Genomic DNA, 21,681 nt, shown 5'->3' with positions numbered 1-21,681 from the left:
GGAACAGAACTAGGCCTAGGGTCTAGAATTCTTCCATTTGGAACCTAGAAACTACTTTGAAAAAAAAAAATTAAGAGAAATGGGTGCTCCTTACCAGAAATAATTTGGAATTAGTGGCCAAACTGAGTTTTATGGTTTGGATAAAATTGTTTATTTGTAGGATAAGGGAGGATCAGATACCATAAAAACAATGAAATGCATTTTTTAAAACATTTACTTTTTTAGTTGCAGGTGGACACAATACCTTTATTTTATTGTTATGTGGTGCTGAGAATAGAACCCAGTGCCTCACGCATGCTAGGTGAGTGCTCTTCCTCTGAGCACAACCCCAACCCCTGGAATGCATTTTTAAAATTAGTACACAAAGTCTTTTCAAAGACTGAAGGAGAAGAAAAAAAAAGAGTTGCTTATAGAAATTGAGCCCATCCTAAGAAACATTATAATTTATAGGAACAAAAGCCAGAGAATATACAAATATCCATTCAGCCAGGTTGTGTCAGCCTAAGATATGTCACAATTCTGGTTCTCCAAGTTTCCTTGCCTGCCTTTTGGTACCAGGGCTTTGGTGGGGGGTTTAGCTTCCATTCTCAGCATGAGATTGTTGCCTGTAAGAAGCTTCTGTGGAGAAAATAGTCAACAAACAGGTTAGTGAGAAGTGGCTGGGGATTAAGGGGAAAAAAATTGAGGGCATTGTTGAAAATTTCTAACTCTAAGTGGGTCCTGTATTTGACTCATACTTTTCTATATTTTGGCAGGTAATAGTATTTAGGCTTGATTCTGACAGCAATAATTGGGAGAGTCATCAAGAAAGGGGAAGGTGTCCCTTGGCTCAGTCTCCTTTCAGAAATGAGTTAAGAGTCAGGGGGTGGGGGAAAAAAAGTCCTCAGAATGAATGGTTTTTGAAAAAGATGAATGAAGCCTTAGAAGAACAGTTGATTTTGGTAACAGGGTCTGTCTAGGTGAGGGGAAATCTTTTCTCCTGTGATAACAGTTAAGTCCCTTTGGAAGATCTGTATTTAAGGAAATAAGGGAACTCAAAGCCCTATACTTTAAGCTTTTCAAGTGCCTTAAATTTAAAGTCATCCATTTAATAAAGCAGTATTTTTTGGAGTGATCCTCCTTGAATTCTCACAATGGTTAACTTTGTTTATTAAGCAATTAAGGCATAATTTTTAAGAATGAATAAACTGAGTGAACAGAAATAAGAAAATTTGTATGTGAGCTTGTCATCATTCTAAGAATCTCTTTCAATAACTTGAGGTTTTAAAGTTATGTGAATTAAGTAGATAGATATTTATGAAATGTCAAAGTCATCTTTAATTAAGTGAAAATGCTAAAACTTGTCCCATGACCATTCTGACTTTCTTGTGTGTTGGGGGAGTAGAGTCTACAGACAGATCAATGGGATTCTGACAAATGGAAGTTCTCAGTTTTATATTTACTTCTCCTGACAGGTCTTCCTTTACTCCACATACTAGGCTCAGTCCTCTGGTATACGTTCTCCTATTTCCTATTTCTTTTCTTTTCCTGACTTTCCTTTTTAAAAAGAATAGCGCTTTTTTTTTTTTTTTAATGATTTAAACAGTGCTACTTCAATATCAGCTGTTGCCTCAGATCTGTGGCGTGTTCTGCCTGTCTTGCTTCATATCACCCTGGCACAGAGCTTGTCTGCTTTACAGGTTTCCAGAGGAAATCCACTACAGAATGGAGGCCAGTAGAATTTACTCAACATCTGGAGGATTTGGAGGTACATGGAGTTGTGGAGTGTGTGACCTTCTATCACTTCCTGGGTTTCTTTGTCTTTCTTGCTTCCTTCTCATTTCTGCTTCTTAAATCTTTTCTGATTGTCTATGGGAGATCCTCATTTTTTTTTTTTTGTTATGCACTTGTGTCTTTTTATTTGACATTTTGGTTCCAGTTTACTTCCAGCAGAACATTCTTTGCTTCTGTCCAAATAAGAAGATATCCCTTGACAATATGGCAAGTTCTTTCCTTAGAGAAGAATTTCAGTGAATGTGTTTCTCCAGTTTTATCTTATATTTATTTGAGCACTTGAATATTTAGCATAACAATATGAATCTTCTCTATAAGATCCTAAATTCTTTCAGATCAGCTATATTTGACACGTATTAGACAATTTTATGAATAAATTGGATAATAGCAATTCGGAGATTCTAGAATGACCTGCTTTCCCGTGAAAGAAACTCTTTATATGGCAGGAGATTTACTTGTAGAAGTACTCTTGTCTTAATATAGAGAAAAAGTGGGGAAGAGCAACTTTTATAGTGGATCAAGGAGAGGAGTTGGGCTTTAATTTGAAATAATATGAAATTTCCTGGGAATTTTGAAAGGATCCAGGGTTAAATCATTCTAATCACCTTTGGCCCAGAATATGACACTTGTGTTAACTTAAGGATTTAGAAGCAGAGCCAAAGTAATAGCTAGTCACTGTGTTCTCAGAATATTATATGTATTGTTCTACTTAATTCTCCCAATAATCAAATAATGTTGGTATTTTTATCTTGATTTTTATGGTAAGAAGACCGAAGCATTAAAAGATTATATAAATTTCCCACAAATACAGTTAATGATATTATAGCTAGATTTTAAACTCAGAGAGCCTAAAACCTTAGCATTTACTCTTTAGAAGATTAAAAATAAGGGAAATATTTGGTGGGGAGTGTACTGGGGATTTAACCCAGGGGCACTTTACTATTGAGCTACATTCCCAGTGTATGTTAATCCTATTTGTGATTGTCTTGGCTTCTTGTACATGTGGTTTATATTTTATTAATTTTGGAAAATTCTTAGATTATCAACTCTTCAATTTCTTTCCCCCCATTCTTGCCCTCTTCCTTCTGGAACTCCAGTTATGCAAATGTTAGACCATTTACTATTGTCTTTCAGTTCTCAGAAACTTGGTTTTGTGTTTTCACATTTTTTGTTTTCTTATTTGCTAATTTTGCTTTAGTTTGCATAATTTTTATTGGCCTATTTTTCAAGTTCATAGAGCCTTTCCTTATCTGTTTTTCACAAGTTGATAATTCTGTTATTTTTCTCATTTCTGATTTTATGCCTTTTATTTCTAACAAATGGACTCTTTATTACTAGTACACATTTTTTTCTGCTGAAATTCTTCATCTGTTCATATGTGTTATCCACTTTTTCTACTAGATCCTTTAATATATTAATCATAGTTTTATTAAAGTCACTGTCCAATAGGTGGGTCCTCTCTGGGTCTGGTTCTAATGACTGCTTTGTCTTGTCAATGAATTGTGTGTTTGTCTCTCTCTCTCTCTCTCTCTCTCTCTCTCTCTCTCTCTCTCTCTCTCTCTCTTTTTAATTGAATGATGGATATCCTGTCAGAAGAAGCATAGAAATTAAGAGTAAATGGATTTTTGTCCTTGGAAGTGATTAGACTTCTGTCAGGACACTCATATTGGAGGACAGAGTCAATTTATTCAAAAGTTGAGCTGAATTTATGTTTTGTTCTTGCTATATTTACCGTTAGTACTCCACAGAATTCAGTCTTTAGCATGGGCTTCTGCTACCTTGTACTTTGTCTGGGGTCTAGAGTCCCAGGGGTTTTTCTCTGCAGTCTTCTTGCACCCTGGTGCTGGTCTCTTTGTGTTTCTTCCCCACCCTCCAGCTGTAGCCTGCTTATTGTTTGTGCTGGGTGTGAGCTCATGTGTGGGATGAGGGGGTTGGTCCTCAGTTTTCCTGGTCCAGTCTCAGTCTTGAGTAGACTCATTCTCCTGGGCTTTCTCAATACTTTTCCCCTTCTTGTGACAGCAAACTGCCACACGCTGTGAGAGTCTTGGACATTTCTAGTTTCCTAGAACCCAGTGATCCCAGACCTCCTAGTGACCCCAGACCTTCACTTTGTTACCAGTTTAGAACCCTCCAGGGACCGTTTTTGCTTCTGCCTCTCCCTCAGTGGCAGGGTTACTTTGTGGCTGTATATGGAAATTCTTCCTGACCTTCCTCCTATGGTAGAATACTACTGCTTGTTACTTGATGCCTGGATCTTAGTAGAGGCAGGGGAATTTCTTCCCCTCCCTTTGCTTCTTTGCTCCCCTTAGCAGCAGCTTCCAGTTTTTTTTTTTTTTTCCTAGGATCTGGGAGTAGGAGTGTCTCCTACCTTTTTTTTTTTCCAGTAACTGATGGCTTTTGCTTCACACAAGAAAGCATTCCAGCAGTTTTGTGACTGTGCACCACAGAAGGGAACTTCTCAAGGACGCTGCCCTGCTCTGCTCTCTTGTTGGCACCCAGGAAAGGGCATGACACAGAGCTTGTGGAATCCCCTGGGACTAGGGCTCTCCTGGGATTATTCTAACAGCCCAGAATCAACTCTTAAGAATTTATTAAAATTTTAGTTCTTCTCTTTCCTGCTGCTTTTATGGCAACTGCCCCTTCCTCCTATGCTTTGTAAAAGATTAAACAGTTCATGTCTCTACTCACAGGGTCCCTTGGACTTCAGTCTACCTGGTTACCTCAGCTCTCTGATGTGCTTGAAAAAGTTATTATTTTGTAGATCCAGCTTTTTTTGTCTTTAGAATGGAAGCTGTTTGTGGCTTTCTGTGCTTTGAACAGAAGCTGAACCCCCAGGACAACTCTTCTTAACATGATAGGGATGAAGATGTCAGGCTACTCCATTTTCTCCTAACCATTCTGGTTTGGTTTCTCAAGAAGTCATTTTTCTTCCGAGGTTAACCATTATAAATCATATTTGCATTTGGATATTTAGCTTGCAAAGCACTTTCCCTTGTATTTTTACTGGTTCCCGTTAGTGTGCTTAAATAGTTAAGAACCGCACAGACAAACCCCTGCTGCTGCTCACCCCAGACTAAAAACATAGAATTGCCTTCGTAAAGGGGCAGTGCAACTGAAAATCATATCTACACTCAGAGCATCTGTCCTCTTGACTGTCATTTGGGAGCCCAAATTTGAATCCATTGTTTTCTCTGACTTCAGTCTCTTAAAATGCATGACACGGCACAAAGAACACTCAGTGGCTGAGTCTCTATCTCAGCCACTGAGGAGGATGAATGCTGATTTTTATGAAATACCCTCAAGGGTTTTGTCTTCTCCCTCCAAATTATTATTTTTTTATGTATCAGGAGTCTATTCCAAATGTACTGTCTATATTTGGTGACATATGAACAGGCTTTAACAAGGATACAGAGTCAGAGACTATATGCATCTAGAATTGATCTGGATAACAAAAGAAGTAGTCACAAAGAATCTAAATGACTTGGCCAAGGTCACTCAGCTGAAAAAGCAGTGGAGTCAGGATCCAAACTCAGGCTGATGGGCTCCAAAACCTATGTGTGTAACCACAGGCTATACTGCTAATCTTAGATCATTCAGCTAGAACTTTGAGAAGGTAAAGTGTGAAAAGAAACAAGAGGACATGTGAAGCACCAATGTCCATGTTAGGCACATATTAAGACCTTGTTGGTTGTGTTAGTTGGCTCCTATCACTATACAAAATACTTGAGATAATAAACTTACAAAAAAGGGTTTATTTGCCTCGTGGTTTTAAAGCTTTCGGTCTAAGATTAGATGCACCCATTGATTGCTTTTAGGTCTCCAGTGGGGATGGTAATTGGCAATGGTGGGAGCGTATGACTTAGCAAAGTGATCACCTCATGGTAGGAAGCAAAAGAAGAAGAGCGGGCCAAAGTCTCATGATCCCCTTAAAGGGCAGGCCTTCAGTGACCTAAGGACCCCCTGCTAGGCCCCACCTCCTAAAGACTCTACCATTACCAATTGCACCAATCTGGGGATGTAGCCTTTAAATATATGGTCCTTTAGGGGACATTCGATATCCAAACTATAGCAATGGTCATTAAATCTAAATTTACTAAATAACAAGTGGCATTCATTTTCTAGGGCTGCCATTTCAAAGTTCTATAAATGGGATGGCTTAGACCATAGAACTAATTGTCTCACAGTTCTGGAGGCCAAAATTCTGACATCCAGGTGTTAGTAGGGTTGCTTCCTTCTGAGGGTTACTTAAGGGGCACTGGCTATATGGGATTAGGAGCCTACTCAACTCCTTTATGACCTCATCTTTCCTAGTCACATCTGCAACAACCCTATTTCCAAATAAAGTTATATTTAGAGGTACTAGCTGTTAGGAATTCAACATGTGAATCTTGGGAACCACAAGTCAACACCTAAGAGTTACCACTATGGTATAAAACTCTAGAAAAAATACAGGACATTGGGTTGATCAATGGAAATCTTCTTAGATTCTACTAGACTTGACCCAGCACTTGGCAGTTGGCAGGAACTTGGTGATAGTGAGGTCCAGGGGGACTTACAGCAGTGGGAATGTGATGAGGAAAGATATGGAGGCATGTTGAAGGTCAGTAAGGACACTGGCCATGCTGGGCTGGAGGATGGGCAGGAAGTACTTTGGAGGCCCTTGACAGCTGAAGGAAGGAGTGTGCACTTCATACTCTTGGCAGGAAGAAGCCATTGAAGGATTATGACGCATACTGCTGAGGCAAATAAGCAGTTCAAGTAAGACCTGAAGTATGTAAATATTTGCTCCAGTTATTGAAAGTGACACTAGAGACCCCTATTACTAGTGTATTTACCATAAATTGCTTTACAGTAGTAAATCAGATTGAGTAGACTCGTTCTCTATCCATGCTAGTGTTCTTTGCACATGCTTGGCCTTTTGGCTAGTTGGACTTAGGGGTATAGTGTATAATAACGTAAGACCAAATAAATAGAAAACACAATGTCCTCAGGGCTGAAGGGATCCACAGCAAAGATCTGGCAGGTTGTGTGCGTCAGGAAGTGTGAGCTAAGCATGGGGAGCTCAGAGAAGAACAGGTGGCCCACTAAATGGAGACATGATAGAAAACAAATTATAGTCTCAAGAAGCTCAGGTTTCACATGGGTTGGCATAGCTCACTGCCGAGAGAGTGTTCATGCTTGCTGTAGTAGGATCTCAACACATAGGTCATATAAGAACCAAACTTCACAGAAAAGTAGAAGTTTACTCAACCAATCAATGGTTTGGTCTATGTGATGCCAACTGATTTCAAAGGAAACTACTGTTTAATCTCAGTGGTTGGTTTCTGAGACAGCAAATCAGCACAGTCCTAGTGGCTGACACATCTGGCATGTCATTCAATGCAACAGCAACATCTGGCACCACGCAACTCTTGTGGGCAACCCCGCAGTCACCACAGACTATGTAGACTCATAATTAACTTGTCAACACTCCCCATGAGAAATTTCCACCCGCCTTGGAGGGCTTAAATCAGGGTGTGAGCCACACAGTACAGGAAGGGTTCCTGGCTCCTGGCTCCTGGAACCAAGCCTGCCTTTTCTGGTGGGTGAGTTTGCTGAAACGAAGACTTTGACCTCTACCTGTCTATGTGTTTTCGCCTCTGCAGAATTCTGCTGAGAAGAATTCCATTGTTGTTCCAGTACTTATGGCCTATTATATAAGGAAACCCAAACTCAAAGCAAATGCAAATTGACAAATCCTTCTAATGTATAATAAGTGAGTTGATTTGACATGTAACTAGAATGCTACTCACTGTATGTTGAAATACACTGGGCTCTTTCCACCTGGGCGTCATTTGGTACGGTCTTCCCTTCACTTTAGAATTGGTTACCAAACCCATTTCCTTTTCACAATGCCTTGAATCTTCCCTTAGCATTGAGACAATACAGGTAAAGCACATTTACTGCTGGCACTTGACATATAGAAGGCTCTGAATAAATGGTGGGTAGAGACAATGGCAATCACTCCTACAATGTGCCAATTACTGTATCAGTCTAGGCTTCCTCAGTCTGAAATCACCTTCTGCTGAGTTTCTTAGGAATAGTCATGTCCACGTTGTGGCACTGACTGGAGTTGTCAGGGAAGGAAGAGGTGTTGGCTGCTCTGGTGTGGCTCGCAGTCATGGTGTCAGGTTTAAATAGTGCTCCAGGAAGGGAGTCTACTTTTCAGATATCATAGGGATTGATGCCCCCCATCTTGTTTCTTTTCTTTCTTTCTTTTCAGTTTTTGAAAATGCAATAGAAACCCCAATTCTAGAAGATTTGGGGGCAGTGCTTCCTCCTTTTTCCACTTAAAAATTCTAGTTAGAGGAATATTAATCCAATCTTTATGGCTCAATGACTTCAGTATTGTTTAATGAGAGAAAAAACAGAAAATGAAGTTCCTTTGTTCAAAATTTAGAATTTAGTTGGCTAAAGAAAGTACTCATACATTTAAAAAAATAAAAAATAAAAAAAGAATAATTCATTAAGTATCCTCAGGACAAGGTCCTCAAAACTTCCCAGTTATTACCTAAAGTGATCTACATGCTCAGTGGAATTCCTATCAGAATACCAATGATATTTTCTGCAGAAATAAAAAAAAATCCATCCTCAACTTCATATGGAATCTCAAGGGATCCTGAATAGCCAAAATAATCTTGAAAAAGAATAAAGTTGGAAGACTCACACTTCCTGATTTAAAATCTTACTACAAAGCTATATTAATCAAAACAATGTGCTATTGGCATTATAGACATAAAGAAAAACAGAAAAGAGCCAAGAAAAAAATCATTTGATATGGTCAAATGATTTTAAACAAGGGTGCCAAGATCACTTGTTGGGGAAAGAACAGTCTTTTCGACAAATGAAGCTGGGAAAACTGAATGTCCACATGTGAAAAAATGAAGTTGTACCTTTACCTTACACTACATACAAAAACAAGACAAAACAAAACTTGAAATGGATTAAGACCTAAATCTTATAGAACTCTTAGAGGAAAACAGAGGGGAAAAAGCCTCATGACATTAGGTTTGGCAATGGATTATTAGGACACCACATCAAAAGCATAAGCAGCAACAGAAAAAATAATTTGGACATTATTGGAATTTAAAACTTTTGTGTAGGGCTAGGGATGTAGCTCAGTGCTAGAATGCTTTCCTAGCGTGTAAAAAAGCCCTGTGTTTTATCTCTGGGACAGCAAAACCACCACAACAAAACCTTTTGTGCATCCAAGGACACTATCAGCAGAGAAAATGCATCTAATGACATGGGAGAAAATACCAGCAAATCATATATCTGATAAAGGGTCAATATCCAGAATATGTAAAGAATATAATATACACTATATACATAATATGAAAAGTACTCTTAGAACTCAACTTTCTTGGAGAAGCAGAGTTTTCTTAGAAGTTATGACTGCTGTTGCAGGTTGATAAAGTAGAGATGAATCTCTAAGCAAAAGGTTTCATTTGGGTAAAATACAAAAATTGGTATTGAAGGCTGTAATACATGTGGAGACCAGCATAACCTCTGGTGTATCTGCAGAAAAAAATAAAAGTTGAGGTATTTATTGGGAAGGAGAAAACCTACACAAGCCCTTTTGAAAGAAAGATTACCCACACTTGTGATGCTTTGCAGCAGCTGGTAAGTCCTGATTGACAAGTGGAGGCAGCTACTGAGAATAGTTAATGTGAATTTCATAGTGGGCAGTTTCAGGGCCAGTTAGTTACTGGGTAAAGACAGTTTTCTTAAAAATTGTAGTGGGCCATTTTCTTGGTGTGTCCTAGCAGTTCTTGGAACGATCTTTTGTGATCTGAGCAGTTTCTCCCATGGCTGTATTTCAAGAGGGTATGATAAAAATGTTTTTTTCTTTCTTTTGTTCTTTTTTTTTCTACACTCAGTTTTCTGAGTTATCTGCAGATATTTCAGAGTTAATCTGCAGATTATCAGAGAGAAGACTGAAGGGCTTGTCACATGTCATAGTTGGGTCTAGTTTGGCTTTTAGAGGGTACAAAGACTCTTGATCTGGATGGAGCTTTAGGAAGAGTTGGGGCTGTGGAATTAAGGCTGGGTAAACTACTGGATGGTGGTGGTGAGCCTGCAAGAGAAGGAAGGCCGGTTGGTGACGGTGGGAAAGGTCCCTGGCCAGCTGTTGGGAAGAGATTGCATGCTAGGAAGAGAGACCATTGCTGCTATGTTTTCACAATGATCTGGGCAAGAAACCACAGGAGGAAGGAGGCAGGGAGAATAGCTGGGATTCTGCTGAAGCAACCCAGACCAAGATCTGAGGGCAGAGGAGTGGTGGGGATGAGAGGCTCTGGCAGACCTCTGTGGTCAGACACTATTTCCAACTTCCCTCTTGGTCACCAGTAGATATTTGGGTTCTTAGTAATGAGGAGGGGAGAGTTGGAATAACCTCACCCTCCTCTATTGGCGACTTTTCTCTCTGGGTCCAGCAGGCTCCTTTAATAATGTGAGTCAAACGTGTATGAGGGATAGAAAGTGGGTGTTTATTTGTGAGAATTTTTCCCAATGACCCTCACATGTAGTAGATGATAGAGTTGGTCCAGATGATAGCTACAGCTCTTTTCTGCTCTTAAACAGAATGATTCATGTATTTCAACAATAATTTCTCAGTTCTTACCATGTGCCCGGCACTATGTGAGGTAACTTCAACAGTTAACAAGATGACAGGCATCTGCTCTCCTGTGGCCACCTCTCCTTGGTTTGGTCAGCCCTATTTAAGTGAACTCATGTGTGTCAAAGTGCCTGGCTTAATACCTAGTAGATGCTAAAAATGGTTCCTGTTGTTACTTCTCGTGGCTCTAGGTCCCCATCAAAGTCACCCTTCATCACATTGTCACTTCTCATGTGTGCTGTTTGTGCACACACCTTTTTTTTTTTTTTCCCACTCCCCTCTCTCTGGTTGTTATAAACCTAATCCAGATCACCCACAGACACCGCCACAGCACAGCCATGAGCTCACCAGGCGTGAAGCAGGATTGACATTGCTTAGCAACCATGAAAATAGCCCAGCAGGCCCCACAGGGGGCTGGAGAACCTCATCCCTGGGGCGTGTGGGAACGGAAGAGTTTCAGTTGAAATAAAGATACAAACAAACTGAATTGGTCCCCAAACATCACGCTTCTTGTTACCCAACACTCAAGGGAATTATCTTATTTGCATCCTGCCTATCTACTCTCTCAAGCACCAGCATGTACCTAGAAGGGTCAGAGGAGAGGGAGTAAGCAACAAGAACTGGGAAATCCATACTCCCTCTCAGAAGATGCACAAAGATTCACACAGAGGCACAGCGATGTACAGATTCAGATGCACACGCACATGCACTTTGAGTCGACTTCCTGTTCTGTCATTCTGGGCAAGCCAGAATGGCTGTTTGCATGTCAAATCCCATCAGCCATTCTGAGTGTTTAGACCAGTGAAAGAGGACAAAAGTTGCTGCAGTCAGAGATGTTATGCAACGAATATAATGGATGCCTGCTCTCCTTCCTAGTCTTCCATTGCACAAACTTTATCATTGTTGTGAAGTTTCAACATCCAAAAGGAAAAGATGCAGCTGTCAGTCACACCAAATGGGGAGGTAAGGTCGGGCCTTAAGGAACTCATATTTAACTGCAGCCACTGGTGGGCCTGGCCTGCATCTAGAGAGCCTTCATGTGCTTAGTTCTTGGAGAGGGTGATTGTAAGGTAATGGAGTTCTCAGAAGGGTGTTATGCTGAAGCATTTTCTGCTAGATTATGAGTTGGGGTAGGGCTGAGTGATTCAGTGACCCTGTGAGGATTGCTTTGCCCATACCCACAACTGTGAAAGACGATATGATGAGAAGAATGGAACACTGTGTGACTTCCAGGGATGGGAGAGTCAAATCCCTACCTCTAAGTGATAATTCATTGCACCAGGAAGGGAGTGAGATTGGCTGGGCTCACATATTGCAGAATAACATCATGAGCTCTGGGTCAAGGTGGCCTGGGGCTGACAGTGACCCAAGGAAATCTTCGTATATAAAATGAGACTTAGGATACCTCATAGAATGGATGTAGAGGAGGCTGAATGTGTATGATTAGAAGCCCAGAATTCTCTCACTGTAACCACCTGACATTGGTGTGAGTTTCTCACACTCAGTTCCACAGCCAGTTCACCTTAAATGCCTTTGTTTGGTCAAATGTCATCAGCTCTCCTGTTCCTTAGCCTCCCATCTGACCTGTTTCACTCATCCTTCAACACTTCATATCTTTGGGCAGGTTCTTTAATTCACCATCCTTGCTCCCTTTTGGCTTGCCTCAGCTCTCTTGGCATCAAATGATGTCTATTTTTATGACCCTGTAGTCAACTTCTAGCTTATTAGAAAATTATCATTCCCCAAGCTTACATAGAACATGCACAAGATAACTTAATGTTGTGAGGGTTTTAAAACATACTGACTGAATTCCTACAAGCTTAGACTTAATGCTTTTACTTCTTCATTCATTAGTTTAGTCTTAGAACTTGATTAGAGCCAGGGTTATTTGGCTTTGATTTTCTGACACTTTGCTCCTATGAAATTGAGGTGAGAATTGGGGTGACCTGAATGGATCCTGAGCCAAAGCTATGCCAGGATAAGTCTGAAATAAAAAAGCTAAGAACCCCAGTTCACTGTGTGCACTCCAGTTTGGCTTCCATCCTCACCATGTTATTGAAATAGCTTTTGCTAAAGTCAACAATCTGTTGCTCTACCCAGTCACTGGACCTCATTCATATATTTTTACTGTTCTATTTAAAAAAAAAAAAAAACATAAGTACTCAAAGTAGAAGGTTTATCTTATTATTCAAAGTCAGTGACTGATACATTATCTTGTGGTCATGCAGATATATATATATATATATATATATATATATATATATATATATATATATCATATTATATAATGTAATATATATATATTACATTATATAGTAATAATGTTTGCTTCATTCTACTATCCTTCCTATCCTTGTATCCCCACTTCTCCCTTCCACCTCCTTCAATTCCCTCTACCTAATCTAAGGTAACTATTCTTCCCTAAAGATTCCCCTTTATTGTGAATTAGCATCTGCATATTAGAGAAAACATTCGGCCTTTGGATTTTGGGGATTGGCTTATTTCACTTAGCATGATATTCTCGAACTCCATTCATTTATTGGCAAATGCCATAATTTCATTCTTCTTTAAAGCTGAGTAATAGTCCATTGACTATATATTACACATTTTCTTTACCTCTGGATAAATCTTGGTAGCAAAATCTTGGAAGGATCGCTATCTTTTAGGTTCAAAGGCATCTATAATAGACATATTTCTGGATGATGTTAATAATGTCCTTTGACATTATTAACATTTTTTACATTTATTCTGCTTTTAACGTTATTCTGCTTTGAGTAGAAATCTCCAGGTCAATGCCTGGCTTGTTGGTTTGTTATAAAGAATACAATCAGGAACATCGAAGTGAAAGAGAAGATAGTAATAGAGCAAGGAATGAGGGAATAGGGGTGGGGTGGGGTGTCCCATTCCCTCTTCTGCCACACCTCCCTGTACCTCAGTGCACTTACCAACCTGCAAGCCGTACACCATTCTCCATTCTTCTTCCTTGTCTGCCAGGGAGTTCTTAACACCACTGACTGTCTCCTTGTTATTGAATTGTTCTTACTTTCTGTGACACCACATGCTCCTGGCTTGCTTTCCCCAGTTTCCTTTGATGGATCTTTCCCTTCTGCTCAATTTTTAATTTAAAAATTCCTTGGGTTTTGATCCTATACCACCTTTTCTTCTTTATTTATTTCCCTATGGGAGAGCTCACCTATGCCTATGCCTTCCAATACCATTTCGGGGTGACAACTCCAAGACTGATGTTTCTAGATGAGTCTAGATAAGTCAAGCTCTGGACAAGTCAAGAGTACTTCTGAACTCTACACTCCCGCAAGCAGCTCCTGCCCATTGTGTCTACTATTCCTGTTCCACCTCCTTTCTTCTCAGTCCTATTCTTTATCCAGACTCATTGTTACCTGCACAACTGTGATGACCTCTAAGAGGCCTCTCTGCCTCCACTCTGATGCCTTCTGCACTAAGTTTCTAAAATGATTATTTATCGGTACAAATCACATTCTGTCATTCACCTGTGTAAAACTCAGTGGCGTATCATTATTCTTGGGGCCAAGTTCAAAATTATTAATCTAACTTTGAATGATCTAACTCTTAGTCACTTCTTCAGCACTCTTTCTTTCAGTTTCTTCATTTTGCTAAGTTTCCATCCATTTCAGAGCCTTCTCATGTCCCAACCCCTATCCAGTTGTGCCTCTTTTAACACACTCCTATGGTACCACAGTATTTGCCTTTGTGGCGCTTGACACAATTGCCAAATAATTATTGTGAAATTATTTTTTATTGTTCATCTTTCTACTGAAAGTCTCCTTAAAGTCAGTCATCATGTTTTACCCAATTCTTTATTCCTAAAACTGGATGCAGTTTGATTCTCCTTAATATTTTTTATTTATTTATTTATTTTTATTGGTTGTTCAAAATATTACAAAGCTCTTGACATATCATATTTCATACATTAGATTCTAAACCAAAGAGGCTGGGAAGATGCTGACATTGAGCTTTAGCCTGAACCCAAAAGTGGTCACTCAGGTTGGTGCCTGGGGATAGAAGCAGAAGCAAGCTTTCCTCTACATGCAGATTTTAGACTTCCATAGAGGGACCATCTGTGTCAAGGTCTTAGAGTGGCCGAGGACAGTACCATGTGACAGCAACTCAGCAAGGTGAAAGCAACTTAGATTCCGGACTTCCAGACTGGCTCGCTTGTAAGGAGGGGGAATTCTGACATGTTCTTGCTTTGACAAGACCTGAATTCATAACATAAGACTGTCAAAAGAGGAGTCCAGGCTCAAGCCACAAATAAACCTGGGTTTGAATCCTGGCTCAACAACTTATTAGCCTATGAAATCAGACAAGCTATTTACTCTCTCTGAGCCTGTTGCATAGGGTTGAGAGGATGAAATGGCATAATCCATGTTAAACACGCCACATTGTCTGGCACAAGCAAAGAGCTGCCTAACTGTTGCTGTTGTTATTACCAGTAGTCCTGGTTCTTTAATAACAAACTGTTTGGCCTTGGCTTGGTTGCTTCCTTCAGCTCTAAGATCATCATCTTTTTTTTTTTTTTTTTTGGACAAACTGGCCTCTGTATTTTCTCCAGCTCTACGATTCAATGATCAGGGGGACTTTCAGGTTCCTTCTACTCTGGACCTCTTCAAGACATTTCCATGCTCTTTTTGGCCATCCTCAATTGGCTTCATTCTGGAAGATAAGCAAAAGTGACACACAGAGGAGGGGAAAGTCCAGTTCAGTCTTTCCTGGAACCTGGTACTTTTGGGTGGGGCTGGAGACAGATGTTTCATGACAGGCCCGTCACGTACATCAGACTTTCTGAGAATGATGGCAGGAGAGGATCCAGAGAAGCAGAAGGACTTGAGGTTATTTTCTTGGAGAGGCAGTTTTGTTGGCGAGACTTGTGCCTTGCCTCATAAGTGGACAGGGAGGCTAACTGAGTGAGAAGAACTGGCTGGTCAGGCCCAAGAACATCGATAAGAGCATGGCCTCTGGCCTCAGCCCACGCTTGCCTTCTCTTGAGGTCTCTGGCTGTCCTCGTGCTATTGGGGATCTGTCATTAATCTGATGCATGTGTAAACTGAATCCATTTGGGTGTGGGAGCAAATGAAGAGAATGCAGGAAAGGACAATGGGACAATGAATGGATCTGTCTTGCACAATAGATAATATCCTGTCCAGTGGAGTTAAGGTCCCAGCTAACAGTGGGCTTAAGCAAGATCAAGGTTTCTTCGTCTCTCCTATGAATTTGAGGGAGGCAGACCAGGGTTGTGATGGTAGCATGGCCATTGTCAGTGACTACACTTCTGTAGCACACCTCTGCCATCATCCATGTTTCCCTCCTGTGGTCCATGACAGTGGCTCCAAGTTTTGTTATCCCATCTGAATTCTAGCCAGCCGAGAAAAGAAATAGAGAAAGAAGGACGGGAAGGGCATGGACCTTCTCTTTAAGGACACTTCCAGAAATTGAACACATTCCTTCAACATATATTACATGGACGACTAATACTTGGACATGTGGCTGCATCTAGCTGCAGAGACTTGAAAATGTGTTTTTATTCCAAAAGGTTGCATGTCTAGCTAAATTTTATGGAAATGTGTTATTGAGGAAGAAGGTGATAACAGGTATTGAAGGACAATCCATTATTTCTGCTATACCTTGAAAACAAGATTGGACACTGCAGAGTGATGTCATAAAAAAACAGCTTAGGCTCTGGATCCAGGCAGCCAGACCTGCTTGGAATTTTAGATGCTAGCTGTGCAAGGCTAAACAAATCGCTTAACCTCTCTGAACATGAGTTTTCTCTTCTGTTAATAAGAATAACAATAATTACTTTTGAGAATTGTAAACAGAATCAAATAAGGTGATGTTTATAAATGGTTTAGTACCCTTCCTGCACGTAGTCTTAAGTTCATGATCAATGTTAAGGATTGCTATGTTAGTTTTGGATGCAGAACCTCCCTGAGGATGTTCTTTTCCTTTGGCCCAACTGGAAATGATATTTCCAGCTATCATCTTTCTTATGACCATTACCCACACCCTTTAGAAAGGCCATCTCTTTCTCCTTAATCTCTTGTTTGAATTTTGAGTTCTTCTAAAAGCCAAAATTTCCTGGACAGAAAGGAGCCCTAATGTTTTTTAAAGAAATAATGTACAACTAGGAAATATCAGTGAATTCCCTTTGCAATATTGCTTAGTTCTTTCAAATATGCATTTAATTTAGGCTTAATAAAGACAGTATTGTCCATTTACTAATAACTGCTTATGAAAAACCTGTTTGAGTCCTGTGGTACAGAGAACACCAAGACCAGCTCCAACCTCCACTCCCACTTTCTCCTCCACATACTACCCGACAGTCAATGTTTATATCGTATTGTATTAATGGATTATATTAACTGCTATTTATTATAGGGAGGGAGTGTGACTGAGACTGAGTGCCTGAGTCCATCCCAAGGATGAACTTCTAAGATATAAGGAGGACACATGGACAATTCAGGTACCTGCTGAACATGTACTTGCAGACCGTTGATCCTACCTGTGGAGTGTTTTTGCAGGGCCCAAACTCTGTTTGTTTCCTTTCACAGTACCAGAAGTAGTGTGTATGACTTCTGATAAAATTAATGGATACCTAATGGTATGTAGTTTTGTAATCATGAAGCATTTTCCATTTTCTGTGAAGAAAAATATCAAGGATAATACCAACCATTTATTGGATATATACACTAAATATTTTGTGTACATTATCTTTGCATGTTACCACCTAGCATTATTGATGCTATATATGCCAATTTTACAGGTGAGTAAATTGAGGCTGAAAAAGTGGCATCCCCAAGGCACAAACTCAAAGGAAACAACTTTCAAAAGATCCAAACTTGAGACTCATCTGAAATTTTCTGATTCAAATAATTTTTTTGACTTTTGGGGAAACTAAGTAAGAAAAAAAAGAAGGCTGATATGGATCATAAAATGCTACCTGGAAGGAAATATAGCTGAATGGACCTTGCAGGAAGGTTTTCCAGGATCAATCAGCCCAGCTGCTCATTCTCCTGCTTTGTCTCAGAGCCCTCTCTGAATGTGGTTAGGAGGGCAGTTGTTTCTGAGGGTTGCTGGCTAGAAGGAGCTGGAGAGAGAGATACTCCCTTCAGACACATAGTCCTGAATGCAGCAGGATCTGCAGACTGTGCTCAATCGTTGAGTTAAGAGTTTTTCATGGTTTCATTGGATTTTCACAGCATTTTTGCAAGGTAGATATTATCTACTTTACAGATGAAAAAACAGAGGCTCCAAGAAGTTAATACCCGAGGAGCTCTACTGAGTATTAGTAGATCCAGGAGCCTCTTGGCACATTTGTCAGATTCTGTCCATGTATTTAAGTACTCATCTTAATGAATTGGTGAAAAGTTTGGGGACTGGAACTAAGCAAGTACTCAGTAACTGGTCATTTTTATCTAATCAACAGAATCTAAGCTTGCTGTGGGCAGAGACTATCATCTCATATGTATCTTTCTATGTCTCTAGTTTAGGACTGAGCTGTATGCTGAATGCTCTTTGACCCATCATGACTTCAGAAGTAAGAGCAACAGTCAACTTGATAAGCTCAGAACAGCTCGTGGCCTGAGATGTGAACATGTTTGGTGACCGACCATGGACAGCTTGGCTTTCCCAAAGGAGCCTGCCTGGCTGGGCTGAGAGTCTCAGGCTCTTCTGGAGGTGAAAGAGCCTGGGAAAAGCTACCATGAGGACCAGAAGGGTCATTTCCAGCCATAAAAATTCTAAGACTTGATTTACAGAGGGAAGAGAGAGGATATGGGTTGATTGAGTTTTCAGACCTCAAAGTAACCAAAGGGATTTTCCTAATTGTAGCAACCAACCACTAATGGTTGTGAGTCAAGGAAGTGGTAAAGAAGCAGGAGAGAGGAAACAAGTGTTCAATACCCCTTTGAAGAGGGAGTGTCCAAAAAATTACTCAGGCCTAACCTTATTCTTTGTAGAAAGCAACCATGGGAAATCAAAGTAACCAACACTGCATGTCTAGAGCCAGCAGCCTCATGCAATGGTGGCAGTCACACCCACCTCCCAGGCACACTTGTCTCTTCTTTTTGCACTACCTTCCTAATACCTGCCAGCAGAGGTGGATCCAGCTCCTGGCCTCTTTCTGCTAGACTCACTATTCTGTTGAGTCCACTCTTAACTGAGGAGGGTTTCCGAAGAACACATCGCTAGTTGTTTGCCAAATTTCAACAAGGATGAGCACCATTTTTGTCATGTAGTGTGTGGACAGTTGGCCAAATCAGAAAACTTAGATAAGTTTGAGCCATCCACCTTAGCAAGAGAAGAGCATCCCAGGTAGACTCTGAGGCCCAGCCTGTCTACCTAGCAAGGATTTATTTGCTTTTGTTAATGGGCCTCCTCCTGTCTTAAAATGCTGGTAACTAGAGGGAGTTAAAAGGATCTCTGAAAGGTTTATTTTTGGGTGGGTTTGAAAGCTTCCCTCTCTTGCTCTGTTTTTCTTTTTAGACAGCTTTGCACAAGGGCCAAGCCTCCTGCCAAAAGGCCTCGTAATGCCCCTCTTTGGGGACTGAATTTATCCGCTCAGCTGTCCCTTGTAAATTTATTCCTGTGTGAGATTTTTCCCAAACCATTCATTCCTCCGCTTAGCTCAGGCAGCTGGAATGCAGAAAAAAATACATTTTTTTCTTTTTTCAAGAATGTGCCTTTTGTGTGCTGGGAGGGGCTGGGCAAAAGTGAAGAGAAAACAATCAAACATGCACAGACACACGCACACCAACACTCACCCTGCTGTGAACAACCCCCCTGAGGAACAGGGGCTGCTGTGGGCTGGTGAGGGTGGCAGGGGGCTCCTGGCACACGAGCAGTGAATATGTGTGCAGTGTGGGCCGCGGGTCCTCAGCCTGGGACTCAGCCAGAGAAACACCTCACTGGTTGTTTCCATGGCAACATCACAGTTTCACTGGAATGGAAAGCCGCTGTGGTGGGTCAGAGCCAGGAGAGGCTTTCCGACTGCACGTGTGCACGCCTGGCCAGGGTCTGTGGGGAGGAGGAGGGCGCTGGGAACTTTGACTTGATTTTTCCTTGAGTGATTATGGTCTCTGAGAGGCAGGTGAGGGCTGTGGAAGGGACTTAGAGATGACATACATGCTTAAAGAATTTGGGTTGCCTGGGGGGCAGGGAGAGTTTACCTGTGAGGGACAGGGACATTGACATAGCAGGCATGTGAACCCACTGACCATGCACTGCCACGATACTTCTCTTCCCACAATGTCCCAGCACCTAGGGAAGGGGAGAAATTTAGCAAAGGTGGTGGAAGAGCCTAGGACAGGAGTTTGTCTCATTTTTCTGAAAAAGACCCCTGTGCCATGGAACAGAGCTGCAGGGAGATGTAAGAGCAAGAGATTAGAAATCCAGGGTGATATTCCAGCAGCCATCAGAGCAAGGTGGATGAGCACCCCCAGATCTGGACTTATGCCTGTGCCCACAGCACTTTGTGAGTGATCCCACCATGATAGGCACTGAGGCCCCCACACTACCAGGAATCCCTGTCTTCTTTTACCAGTTGGCAACCAATTTTTAGAATCAATGAGCCTACAACCGATGTATTCTGCCTGTAGAATACACTTTTGGGGGGCAAGTGCCACCTTTATCCCTATAGCACAAGAAGACTTGGGAAACTTGGCAAGTGTGGTTCTGATGTTTCTTACATTTTCAAGGGCCCACCATGGGTCTAGTAGCTGGGGCTAATGTGCATAGCTGTGGTTATAGGGAAGGATCCCTTCCTGTGGGTTGGGTTGATGGAACCCAATTGACTATACAATGCCCAGAAAGAGGCCAAAAAGAAATTGAAGAGGAATCCTTAGTATTTAGACAGTTGGCCGGGTGATGGGGAAGATGGTAGGAGCTGGAAGTGTCAGACTGGAGAACAAGTCAGTGAGGGCATCTGAAGGCTTCTCAAGTTCAGGAGGTTCAGGGGTTAGTGAGGTTCTGCCTTTCTAAGGAACTCCCAGACAGTGCCAATGCTGCTGATCCACTGACCACCCTTTGGGTAGTAAGGGAGTTTTGCACTGTGGAGAATGGAAGAATATTCTCATTATTATCTCCTTGCTGTTCTCCTTGGGTAAAGTGGTAGCTCCTCTTTTGGAAGTCTGATCTTGTCCTCCCTTAAATACTAAGTAATTCAAATACTGGTTATCAATGCCATTGTGATAACTCTCCAAATAAATGTGTTTAAGGGCAACAATTGTTTAAAATTTCAGTATCATCAACGAATAAGAGCACTTGCATCAGTGAAACCTGGATTTGAATACTGGCTTGCCCACTTACATAGCTATGCAAACTTACAGCAGTTACCTGTCCCCTATAAACCTAATTTCCTCAACTGTATAGAATAAAAGTAACACATGTGAAGCACTCCATTAATATCAGCTATTGCTATTAAGTTATGATAATTTTGCTATTCAGATTTGAGTCACTGTGACCAAAATACCTGACAAAAACAAAAAGCTGCTTAACTTAGAGAAGAAAAGGTTTTTTATTTTTCTTTTAAAATTGATTTTTAAAAAATAAACGACAGTGGAATGCATTACAATTCATATTACACATATAGAGAACAGTTTTTCATCTCTGTATATAAAGTATGTTCACACCAATTCGTGTCTTCTTCATACATGTACTTTGGACAATGATGTCCACCACATTCCACCATCCTTGCTAACCCCCTGCCCCCTCTCTTCCCTTCTCATCCCTCTGCCCTATCTAGAGTTCGTCTATTCCTCCCATGCTCCCCTCCCTACCCCACTATGAGGAAGTCACCTTATATCAGAGAAAACATTTGGCATTTGGTTTTTTGGGATTGGCTAACTTCACTTAGCATTATCTTCTCCAACTCTATCCATTTACCTGCGAATGCCATGATTTTATTCCCTTTTATTGCTGAGTAATATTCCATTGTGTATATATGCCACATTTTTAAAAATCCATTCATCTACTGAAGGGCATCTAGTTTGTTTCCACAGTATAGTTATTGTGAATTGTGCTGCTACAAACATCTATAAACTCTGATGTGGCTGGGTCCCTGTAGTATGCTGTTTTTAAGTCCTTTGGGTATAGACTGAGGAGAGGGATAGCTGGGTCAAATGGTGGTTCCATTCCCAGTTAGGAAAGATCTATTTTGATGCATGGTTTGGTTGGCTCCAAGGCAGAAACATCATGGCAGAGGGCATAGAGAAGAAAAG

The 21,681-nt window shown here is 40.9% G+C and overlaps 1 long non-coding RNA gene across 1 annotated transcript; it reads left to right on the top strand.

Annotated features, from left to right (window-relative positions):
- Positions 1–1,662: 1,662 nt before the first annotated feature.
- Positions 1,663–20,931, top strand: LOC143391017 (uncharacterized). The gene is made up of 3 exons (XR_013090264.2): positions 1,663–1,747; positions 16,844–16,928; positions 17,951–20,931. It is a non-coding gene; the product is annotated as an uncharacterized LOC143391017 (long non-coding RNA).
- The last annotated feature ends 750 nt before the right edge of the window (positions 20,932–21,681 follow it).

The sequence above is a fragment of the Callospermophilus lateralis genome, chromosome 2 (assembly GCF_048772815.1).
Source record: "Callospermophilus lateralis isolate mCalLat2 chromosome 2, mCalLat2.hap1, whole genome shotgun sequence".
NCBI classification, from domain to species: domain Eukaryota; kingdom Metazoa; phylum Chordata; class Mammalia; order Rodentia; family Sciuridae; genus Callospermophilus; species Callospermophilus lateralis.
Note: the sequence above shows the minus strand (reverse complement) of the source record. Positions and strands in the feature narration are given on the sequence as shown.